The sequence below is a fragment of the Symphalangus syndactylus genome, chromosome 3 (assembly GCF_028878055.3).
Source record: "Symphalangus syndactylus isolate Jambi chromosome 3, NHGRI_mSymSyn1-v2.1_pri, whole genome shotgun sequence".
NCBI classification, from domain to species: Eukaryota; Metazoa; Chordata; class Mammalia; order Primates; family Hylobatidae; genus Symphalangus; species Symphalangus syndactylus.
The window spans coordinates 78,106,380-78,118,097 of record NC_072425.2 but is presented as its reverse complement, the minus strand read 5'-3'; the positions used below and the strand labels follow the sequence as shown (position 1 = coordinate 78,118,097).

The following is an 11,718-nucleotide window of genomic DNA, read 5'->3' as shown; positions in this document are numbered from 1 at the left end:
CAAAAAATGTTATAGTGTAGAAGAAAAGTCCTGCACTTAAAACCAAAAGACCTATGAATCAGGTGTGGGATCTTATGCAAGCCAATTATTCATATTGAGTTGCATTTTCCTTACCTATCATTTGAAAATAATGTTGTCTTCACTCCCTGGTAAGTATTAAATGTGAAAACTTATGAAAGTAAGATGATAAAACATGATTTGTTACTACTGTTATGACAATCAACATATAAAATAAAACATACCCTGTATATATAAATAATACATAGAATAGGAGAAAAGTCGGATCCCCAAACATGGCAATTTGATTATTAGATACATCTTTCCTCACAGTCTTCTATCACATCTAACAAGTGGCCTAGTGGTAAACTCTGCTTCTCAACCAAAAAGAAAGCAATCAACATTTTAAGGTTGTACTTTACCTCATCATAAATTCCTCAGACTTTGAACAGATAAGGTTAAGGCTGGACCACAGCGTATCTGCCACAGGCTTGTGCTCTTAAGGATGCAGGTACACAAGAAGCATTGCCATCTTATCAAAATGTCGTCTTCCAACAGCTTTATGACCCTTAGATATAGCAAACTACTTAGAAAAAAAGTAGCAGTTCACATTTAGCAGTTCACATTTCTTTAGCTTGTAACTGGTTGCTTTTCCTTTTAGTGTCAGCTGGTGGTCCCTGCTGATTTGTAAACAGCACCCAAAAGACCTCAGGCCCATGTCTACTTCAATCCATTAATGATGCATAAAAGATTAAAATGTCCTGTGGTTTAAACTCCCATCTCCCAATTGCTTACCCTTAGCTTCATAGTCCACTACTTTTCCTGTGAACGTGCTAACCATTTTATTGGCATTTAAAAATAATTTGGGCTCATTTTTCCTTTGTAAGCAGCTCCTCATACATAGGAATTTGGTCCCTTTACAAGGTTATACAACTAGATGGGACAGCAAGTAATTCATGTTACACAAGAGGCTAATAAGAGCTAATGAAACAATGCCCAAATTAGTAATTTTAATTTTTAAATATTTTCATTTTTTTTTCCTGAGATGGAGTTTTGTTCTTGTGGCCCAGGCTGGAGTGCAATGGCGTGATCTCAGCTCACTGCAACCTCCACCTCCTGGGTTCAAGCAATTCTCCTGCGTCAGCCTCCCAAGTAGCTAGGATTACAGGCGCCTGACACCATGCTTAGCTAATTTTTGTATTTTTAGTAGAGACGGGGTTTCACCATGTTGACCAGGCTGGTCTCGAACTCCTGACCTCGGGTGATCCACCTGCCTCAGCCTCCCAAAGTGCTGAGATTACAGGCATGAGCCACTGTGCCAGGCCAGTAGTTTCTATATAAAGCTTTATTTGCATATACTTAAGAGTATCACAAACGAGTTTATCATAGAATTGAAACACTGACAATATTTTAATTACTGAATTCCTACGAATTAGCTGTTCTTCAGCTTCAAATGCCAGCACTAATTTGAACTTCTTTGGGTCTATGACAGTTTGCAAGCCATACAAACCCAAAGAGCTAATCTGTGATTTCTTAACTTGAGAAAATAATAATAACTGGAACCTACATAGGTTTGTTGATTATTTAATATGACTTAATCTTGTGTTTGTATTTTTTTAAAAAAAGAGTCTTTCTCTTTCTAAACCATAATTCTTAGTCCAAGATGCAGCAAAGTAAAAAACACAATTCATGACCAATAATTTTATTAATCTAAATTTAAATGGAGAGTGTTCACTATCCCCATGACTGAGAAATCTTACCTGTTGCTGGAAAGATACTGGCCGATTTTCTCCTGATTGTTCCAGAGTAGACATGTAAAGTGAGCACACTGCCGTCACTGATGAAGGAAAGACTATGATTTAGTGCATCACTGTAGGACAATCAGATGCTCTATCAAGGAAAAACCTTAAAAAACACAGTCATTAGAATTTTCAACACCAGAGACACCCAGACTTAAGTTTGAATTCAATTTATATGACATAACTTTGTGAAGCAACTGAGATTACAATTACAAATACGGAGGGCTTGTTCCTACAAAGTGATTTGTCATTAGACAAAGTAAAAAGGACAAGGAGAAAGTTGGCTTTCCATTTCTGATACCTGGCTTCAGCTTCTGAAGTTAAACAACAACAAAATTGAGATGGATGAAACTTTGGGAAGAGACTAGTGTTTTACAGATAAGGAAATGAAGGTCCAGACAAAAGACCTCCCCAAAGATATATAGCCTGTTAGGTCAGAGGCAGGATTAAAACTTTGATCCTTTTAACTTTCTATTGGTACTCAGTATGCCAGAATATGAATCCTATGCTGACATTCACTCTCTTTCCAACATGGCTTGTCATTCAGCAATATATCTTTTTTATTGATTGATTGATTGATTGATTGATTGATTTGAGACAGAGTCTTGCCCTGTCGCCCAAGCTGGAGTGCAGTGGCGTGATCTTGGCTCACTGCAGCCTACGCCTCCCGGGTTCAAGCAATTCTCCCGCCTCAGCCTCCCGACTAGCTGGGACTACAGGTGCCTGCCACCGTGCCTGGCTAATTTTTGTATTTTTAGTAGAGACGGGGTTTCACCAGATTGACCACGCTTGTCTCAAACTCCTGACCTTGTGATCTGCCCACCTCGGCCTCTCAAAGTGCTGGGATTACAGGCATGAGTCACCATGCTCAGCCAGCAATAATATACCTTTTAAACTCCAATTTCCCTAACAGAAAAAAAGTCGGTAACAACTACAATGATGATAAACTGGAAGAGAGAGTTGTACAAGGCTAGCTTAGATGATGAGGATCAATTAGATTCACACTGGATGAAAAGCAGAATTCGAGACATAAATTTACAAAGCACTTTCTAATGAATTATCTCATTTTCTTCTCTAAAAACAACTCAGGCAAAGAGTTTATCCCCACTTTACAGATAAGCCAATAACTCAGAGAAATAAAGTGAAATACCTGGTTATAGAAATCCAGCAGAAAAGTTTTCTAAAATCATAAAGTTCAGTTACTCATGAACAAATCTTACATGTTTGCATTACTTGGTTTAAAGAATAACAGTTTAGATACAGTTCCAAATTTAAGTATCATAAATATTCTAACATCAAAAAAACCTTATTAAACATTGTTATGCATTATCGATACCAATTTGGTTTTAATTTTAAACAAAAGGAATTCTACTTCTTCCTTGTCCCCATATTGTACCATCCTCAAATCCTTTATTTAACTAGACATGTCCAAAATCTCTCTTGGTTTTCAAACATGAAAATCACTACCAAATTATAAAAAAATTAATTCCTTTTATGACTGTCTTTTATAGTAAAATAAAACAAGACAAGCTATGTCTTGACCTAGAGCAGAAGAGAAAAACCTCCACAGGAACTTCATGTAAAACAGGTACCTGGACTTACGTGAAGCTGAAAACATGCGATTCAAACAGAGCAAGTGAATAAGTGGCAAGTAGCTTACCTTCATGCTGCATCAAAGCTGCTTTCACAAAATCATTCAAAGGCCGCATATGCTCTTCTTTTGTGAAGAGAACATGATTGGCAATACTCTGAAGTATCTACACAATAAAACACGGTTATAAATAATCAGATTATTTATTGTATGAAGTCTATACATTAATATAGTCTTTAAAAAATATGAATTTTCTCATTGATATAATTTCTGCTAGTAGTTAAAATCAATCATTCCTCATTCTATAAATTTTTTTAGGTAGTGTTTCTATTCTTCCCAAATATAATTATTATATTTACATGTAAACATACACATTAAAAATGTTCAATGTCTTTTAAAATAAAAAATCCTATAGTCTACATTCTAGTCTGTTTCAGAATGTCTAGAATGATTACAGAAAAAATTATCTTCATGACACAAGACATCTGCCATAATAAAATGTTTTCTCATGAAAATAAGGTCCATTAGGTACCTAACTAAGGAATCCTTTGTAATACAAACAAAATAAAAACACGTAATTGAAAACCATAGGGTATTTCAAATATAAATGTAACAGTAAGTACTATAAGAAAAGCTGAAACTTTAGTTGGAAGGGGAACTTAAGATAGCTAGATTATCAAATAATTCACCTTTGACATTAACTTCAAGCCCCTTTTGATTCTAGGTGGTGGCTTTTTATCTAAAATCCCTGCTTCACATGGTGAGACAATGGCAGGATTGATAATCTGAGGAACATGGCACTTCCTACTGCACCGATGCTGTTCTGAGGGAAACGTTGGGTAATCACCTAAAAACAAAGACTTGAGAATTGAGCATAAGGTTTGAATTAAAATAAGGACATGGGAACAAAGAGTTCAAAGGTCAAACTTTGCAAAAACTCTGAATCAGTCAGTCCTAATGAATGACACATTTCTATTTGTTCTTCTCCCAAAACATGTGAAAATAAAGTTTCCTCTCAATTCTAGTCTTGTATATTAAAGTACAATTAAGGAATCTCAGAGGAAAGAAAAACCTCATGGATGATGTTTCATTAAACAAATTATTAGCACAATCCAAATAATTTGAATTAATATGCAGATCCCAGAATACAAAATCATCTCTAATGGGGAGAAGGCAATACTAACTTTCTACAAGGCAAAATGACTACCTTCAATCACAAGCATGTACAATTGGCCCTCTGTCTCAGCGAGTTCTGTGTCCACGGATTCAACCAACCATGGATTGAAAATATTTGCGGGAAAAAAAAAGTAGGCTTTCATCTGTACTCAACATGTGCAGATTTTTCTTTGTTGTTATTCCTTAAACAATATGGTACAACTATTTATATAACATTTATATTGTATTAGATATTATAAGTAATCTAAAAATAATTTAAAATATATGGGAGGATGTGCATAGTCTATATGCAAATACTATGACATTTTGTATTAGGGACTTGAGTCTGTGGATTTTAGTGTTCATGGGAGTGAGATGTGGGCAAGAGTTTGCGGGTGGTTCCTGGAACCAATCCCTGACAGATACTGAGAGACAACCGTATTATAAAGCTAGGTTTGGTCAAAGAAACATATGTAAATGCTTATTATACAGTCCATAGTGTTTAATCACTTTCTGATATGTGTCAATAAGTATTTATCATTAAAGTAGACTTAATTACTTCCTTTTCTTTTCTATTTCTCATGCTTGAATCAGGAAATCAATTGTTTCTTAGACTTAGCACAATGAGTTTCTCAAATAATACCTTTATCTACCTAATCATAACATAAATGCAATCTGAGGCTTTATGTATCTTATTTCCCAATAACTGTAGACTATTCTTCATAAACTGACAACACTAACTTCCCAAACATACCACTCTCACACATTTATTTTTCCTGAAAGTCTATCGGTCAAGAAAAAGTAGTAATAAAGATTAGTGTCTTTACATATTTCAAACACAAAAGTTTCACATCTAAAAAGTTTAAATACACATAAAATACAAGTACAAAGCTGTAATGAAGTAGTTATAATTCTCACAGTAAAACCCACTAATATTTGAAAGTCATTTTTTTTTTTTTACCTTGTAAGACATTTTACATCATCATCTGCTGCTTGGTTTGATGTTCCCATAACCCAGTCTGTCAGGTATTCTATCATCTTATTCCTATAGAATGGTGGAGAAAAGAGAAACAGCAAACAATTTTTTTGAAGTCACACACACCCACACACACACACAGCCCTTTAGTCATGTAAGATTACTTAGAGTGCAAATAATTCGGCAGATAACCCAGGTGACATGACGACTTTATAAAAGAGATACTGCTATCATAGATGTAAAAGCCAGAAGGGAGCAAGCAACATGGATATTTATCCTCCATCACGGCCCTTAGTTATGGTATCAGATTGGAAACAGAATCAAATTCTTAGCTCAAGTACAGCACAGTTTTAGAAAAAGGGAGGCTTGCCACAGGCACAAAGCTTATGGAAATTTGAGGAGAGACGTAGACAAAAACAAACGTGTAAACTGCTCTCTTTTCATGTCTTCCTTTCTACCAGTAACCAGATATCTACTCTATTTCTGTACTTCATTCGACGTATTAAGATTGACAAGACCCTACATTGCTCTTTTGAGAACTCACCTAAATTTCATTTCTAGGCAAAATGAGAGGTCATCTCTCCTTGCCATTGTTACTTCAACCGACACAGTTTCGTTTTTATTTCAATTGCATGGACCATATTCCCAAGCACACGAACATACCTATACAGACACAGAGACAATAAAAAAATTATCAGATATAGACATAAGAGAAGGCTTTCAAAATACTTTAATCATCAAATAAAATGAACTAAACGTAAGTTTGAAAACAGTAAGATATTTATTTATATGACAGCATACACAATTTCTGGTTACCTTATTGTCACACCCTAGTTTGTGTGCAGTAAAGAATGGCAAATTATTTTATCAATTACTATCAATATCAATGTGTAAGAGGTTTTTCTTATCTCTTAAAGTATGTTTCTGCTACATTTCAGTAGAAGGCTTACCTGACCATATTTAACATCATTGTTTCAATGCTAGCTTGCTCTAGATGTTCACAGCTGCCTTCAGTATGATTATCTAGCAAGTTCTTCATTATAGCTAGGGTTTGCTCTACAAATTGAGTATTGGTATCAGTCAATAAAACCTAGAGAGAGAACAAATATATTAATGATTTGCCATCAATGCCCAGAAGACAGACCCCTAGAGAGATGAAACTGACTGATCTAAACACACAAATAGAGACATGCACCCACAGGCACACAGCCAAACAGGCATACAGATATACACAGACACTCATACCCATAAACAAGGCACGTATACCCTCAGGCACACATACACATCAGAGCTCCTAGAAGCAAGCTGATGTTCATTGAGATGATTCTTCTTTCTACAATTTTTTGACAATTTTAAAAACTGTGAGCACCTAATTTAAATAATCTGAAAGAAAAAGGCTTCATTATTTCAAACAAGTCACTCTATTCACAGGGAAAGGTGAGAAATAAAAAAGAGCACACTTTACCTGTCCTTGGGAGTCAAAAAACTTGCCGATAGTCTCCTTCAATTTGTTAAATAGCACCAGATAAAGAGCAGGACTCAATTCTAGACCCACCAGGTCCTTATCATTGGTCCATATTTGAAGTACCACTTTCTCATGGTTACACACCATTAACGACAACAGCTGATCCATGTATTTGCTGACAGGTGTATCTGCATTTCCCTCCAAGGACATCACTGAAATCATGGAACCCTTATGTTCACTGACTGGACCCAAGGGTGGGCTATAGGTTGCCAGGCCAGAATTACTTCTCTGCTGGAGGCACACTCCCCCAAGGGCACAAAGGAAGCCAGTCATGTTGATCCATGCCTGTAGGGAGTCTGTGTCAGACAAATCTATGGGTCCTCCTCCACTCACATGGGACATTTGCCTCTTAACAATGGTCTTGTGAAGCTTTCAACAGCCTAAACACAAAATTTTTGTGCAAAGCATGCACTAAACCTAAATTAGTTGAGACTTGACAAATTACTCTTTATCCAACATTTCTTCCCTGACAAGTATAAAAAATGTAAAAAATACATTAAAATCAACCCCCCAAATTACCATATACATTTTTAAAGAGCTACTGATTTATTTTTGTCATACACTAATATAAGTATCAAATTTCTTTTAAAAAGCTTTGATTTCACATGGAGGAACCTTGGGAACATTATGCTAAGTGAAAGAAGCTAATCATAAAAGCCCACATATTCTAAAATTCCATTTACAGAAAATATCCAGAATAGGCAAATCTACAGAGACAAAGTTGATTCCTGGTTGCCTAGGGTTGGAGAAGCGGGGGGGAAGAGAGACAAGAAAGTGTGTGTGTAGGGTGGTTGTTAGAGGCAGAGATAGCTAAAGGATACCGGTTTTTTTTTCTCAATTGATGAAATTGTTCTAAAACTGATTGTGGTGATGGTTGCACAACTCTGTGAATATGCTAAAAAACAGTCACTGAATTGGACACTTTAAATGGGTGAATTGTATGGTATGTAATTGTATATTATATCAAACAGTTATCCCCCAAAAGCTTTCATTCTAAAGCTACATGTCCCCTCCAAATAAAGGTATTAGGTACACAATTTTGCTTCACAAAAATATAACTTTTTTCTTATTGTAATTAAGCATGACAGAAAAATAACGTGGGGGAAGAGCCAGTTTTTATAAATCGCCTAATAATGAGAGCAATATGAACATTACAAATCACATACACACAAACACCAACTCATCAATTTCCAAAGTAACAGATAATATAGTCAATAGTAATAGCTGAATGAACTGTCCACATTTTAAAATTTCATTTACTCTATGGGTTCAATCTTCTGCCCAAGACATTCCTTAATTAGAATACCTAACAAAATAGCAAAATGAATTGTTTCCATGTTAATTTTTCTCTACCTCTGTTGCTCCTTTTCTGAAAGTTCTGTGAAACACCCTGATGAAGGGAGAAAGAGCAAGAAAAGATAAAGAAATGGTCTCTGCAATAAACAGTCTCTAGCAGTGCTGCCCAGTATTTCTGTGATGATGGGAACATTTTCTCTCTCTGCTGTCCAACAGAGTAAGTAATTGCCATATGTGGCTACCGGGTACTTGCAATGTGGCTACTATATGACTGAGGAACTGAATTGTATTTAATTTTAATTATGTTAAAATTTAAGTTAAATAGTCACACTATTATATTATATAGCTAGTGGCTATCATATTACAAAGTACAGGTCTAGATAAACCACAACTAAATATCAGTCTTCAGACAACTATATGCTTACTTTACTGAGTGACTCGTGAACGATTACCAAAGTGAAGTACATATATTTAGCAGATCAGTTAATAGACAAAAGGCAACTTTACAAACTTACCTGGCCATTTTCCATTTGGGCTTTTGGATAGCTAAGGATTAGTTTTGTTGCTTGTTCCCATTTTGCATGTGTATCTTCCCAAGCCTAAAATGAAGACAGTTATCACTTGAAAGCAACTTTAAGTCTAGAGCTAAACATCAATCAGCAACAGCCAAGCTTCAAACTTGATATATGTTAAGTACTCAGATATTATACTTGTAATATGCACATATCTTGGATTTACTTCAAAAGCTATTCCTCATCACACATGTGTAACACGAGGCTTCCAAAATTGAGGGTGGGCGCCTGGGAGGTGTGTTTCTGTTGCTAAGGGCACACCTCAGTGTTTCCTGCAGTGGGATGCTCAGTGCGCCTCAGCAGTGCCATCACTCTTTCTGAAGTGCTGCTGTTCCTAAGCAACTACAACGGCAAATCAAGTTACTGCACTCAGAGCCCTGCCTGCCAATGGAGAACCTGATAAGCCCACCCAAAAGGCAGAGTACGAGGAGCAGAGCAAATGCCTCAAATGATAAAGCCAAAAACTTCTGTTCACTAACCTCACAGGAAAGGTACTCATCTTAGACTCTACAATGTCCACAGCACAAAACAGCTATTCCCACCTCTAATTTACTCATGGAGTTATCCATAACTCCATATGTAAATTACGTAGTCATAACTAATAGTAACATATACTGCCAGTTAGTTTTAAAATGTATAGCATATTAAAAACTCAGTGGGAAACTAACAATTACAAATGCTTTTTATTTTCATCTTACTTTGTTCAGAAAAGGATTTCAAGTAAGCTACCTGAATTTCCCCTGTAAACTTACAGAATAGTAACCTTAAATACATTCTCACAATCAGATGCCATGTGCTTTAGGCAGGTTGAGTAAAAAAACCACTATTCCCATTTACCTGTTGACATCATATCGCTGACAGGCAAACTCCACGAATGTGTTAGAGTTGGGCAAGAGGTTATGCACTGACACTTCATCCACCCCACACCAGGTATCTGCTTCCTCAGAGGTGGCAGAAACAGGACATGGCGACCAGAACAGCTTCAGTGTCAGGGTTCCGCAGAAACATGTACAGGGCCACTTCTAGTTTGGTCTGTGCTTGTCGGCAAATTGTGGGGGTTCCACTGCATACTGCTGCACTATCCTGAGTGTCAAGGGTGGAAGACATATATTTGCAACTTGAGTAATTTTATGTATAAAACCCAACAACACAATAAACCGTGTGTGTGTGTGTGTGTGTGTGTGTGTGTCCGTATCTATCTCGGCATACAATAACTCACAAGAGCTTTCTCCTTAAATCATTATAGGAATTTTTCAAACCCCAAAATATCTTGTCCAAATGAGAAATGAGATTTTCTGGACCAACATAAAGCTACTATCTGTCCAATTTCAAATCAAATAGGTATTATCCTATTCCAGATTCCAGAAATGTAAACTGATTCTAACATGGACAGGTAAAACATCATAACATAAATCTACTGCAGTAATGATATAATGTACTTCCCAATCAATTAGAAATGACAAAAACAGAGGAAGTAACAGGAAATTCTATCTACTTGCTATAGGGAAGTAATAAAATAAGTACACTGCAGCACTCATTGAAACAAGGGCATAAACAAGAACTAAATATTGCTGTAGTAGACAGACTTGATTCTGAATTACCTATTCCCCAAAAATGAAATGCATAAAATAATTGACAAAATAAATGCAAATTCTACAAGCAAAACAGACAATAATAAATACCATACTGCTTAGATGTTTTTTCTTTAACAAGGTTATACTAAAAATTAGGGATGAAAAACATTTTGGTTTGGAAAATAAACTCTTCTCTGATGATCTGATATTTTCACTTGAAATATGATTTATATTTAAAGGAAACAATACACACAAATGCAAATCACAGAAACACTTATCTTTAACATGAAGCAGTACTTTGTTTTTATCCTTGTACATCTGTACTTTGTTAGCTGGTAAAAATTCTATACTTCTGTGGCATGAATGGTTTTTTATGAGGTGGAGGTTATCAGATACAGCTTGTAAGTGTCAAGTGCTATTTATACCTTTTTTTTTTTTTTTTTGAGGCACAGTCTCGCTCTTTTGCCCAGGCCGGACTGCACTGGCGCTATCTCGGCTCACTGCAAGCTCCACCTCCCGGATTCATGCCATTCTCCTGCCTCAGCCTCCCAAGTAGCTGGGACTACGGGCGCCTGCCACCGCGCCTGGCTAATTACACATCTTTTTATTTAACCCTCACAACAACTCTGGAGCAGGAATTATTATTGTCCCCATTTTAAAACTGAGGAATTGAGGAACAAGGGTGTTAAGAACTTGCCCAAAGTTCCACAAAGAGCAGTGATAGAACTAGAGTCTAAGCAGTTTTTCACTATTACACTATATTACCTGGATGAAATTTATCAAAGTTCATTCAGAAAACAAGTAGCGCACACAAGATAATACAGGAAAATTACAAAAGAAGCTGACCATAGATGAGTTCCCTTTTCCCTTCTGGAGAGAATCTCTAGGAGTTTGTAGTGACTCTTCAAGACCCATGGACATTTGACTGGTATTTCCACTAGAAGGAGTATCACATCCTACTCCATAAAAAAGGAGAAAGTGACAGGAACTTCTATCTGCCTGCTGGAAAAAAGAAATAAGCTTTACTGAAGCACTGACAACCAAGAGGAATAAACACTTCTACGGGTTGTCTTCCTGTTTGAGACGCTCCTAGAAAACCTCTCGGCTCAATCTCTGTGCCCCACCTTGAAGGAAATTCACTAGAAACCCATTAGAACAAATAATGTTCACTTAATGTCTTTAAAATTTCTTTCAGTTTCTCACTCTCTAAATAATCAGAAACAGTAGATTCTA

At 36.3% G+C, this 11,718-nt stretch overlaps 1 long non-coding RNA gene across 1 annotated transcript; it reads right to left on the bottom strand.

The window, feature by feature from the left end:
• Positions 1 to 1,756: 1,756 nt before the first annotated feature.
• LOC129479351 (uncharacterized) lies at positions 1,757 to 11,481 on the bottom strand. Its single transcript, XR_010120140.1, has 9 exons — positions 11,332 to 11,481; positions 9,749 to 9,994; positions 8,855 to 8,938; positions 6,984 to 7,423; positions 6,469 to 6,608; positions 6,063 to 6,181; positions 4,077 to 4,234; positions 3,457 to 3,553; positions 1,757 to 1,834 (listed from the first exon to the last, which is right to left on the bottom strand). It is a non-coding gene; the product is annotated as an uncharacterized lncRNA (long non-coding RNA).
• Positions 11,482 to 11,718: the final 237 nt, after the last annotated feature.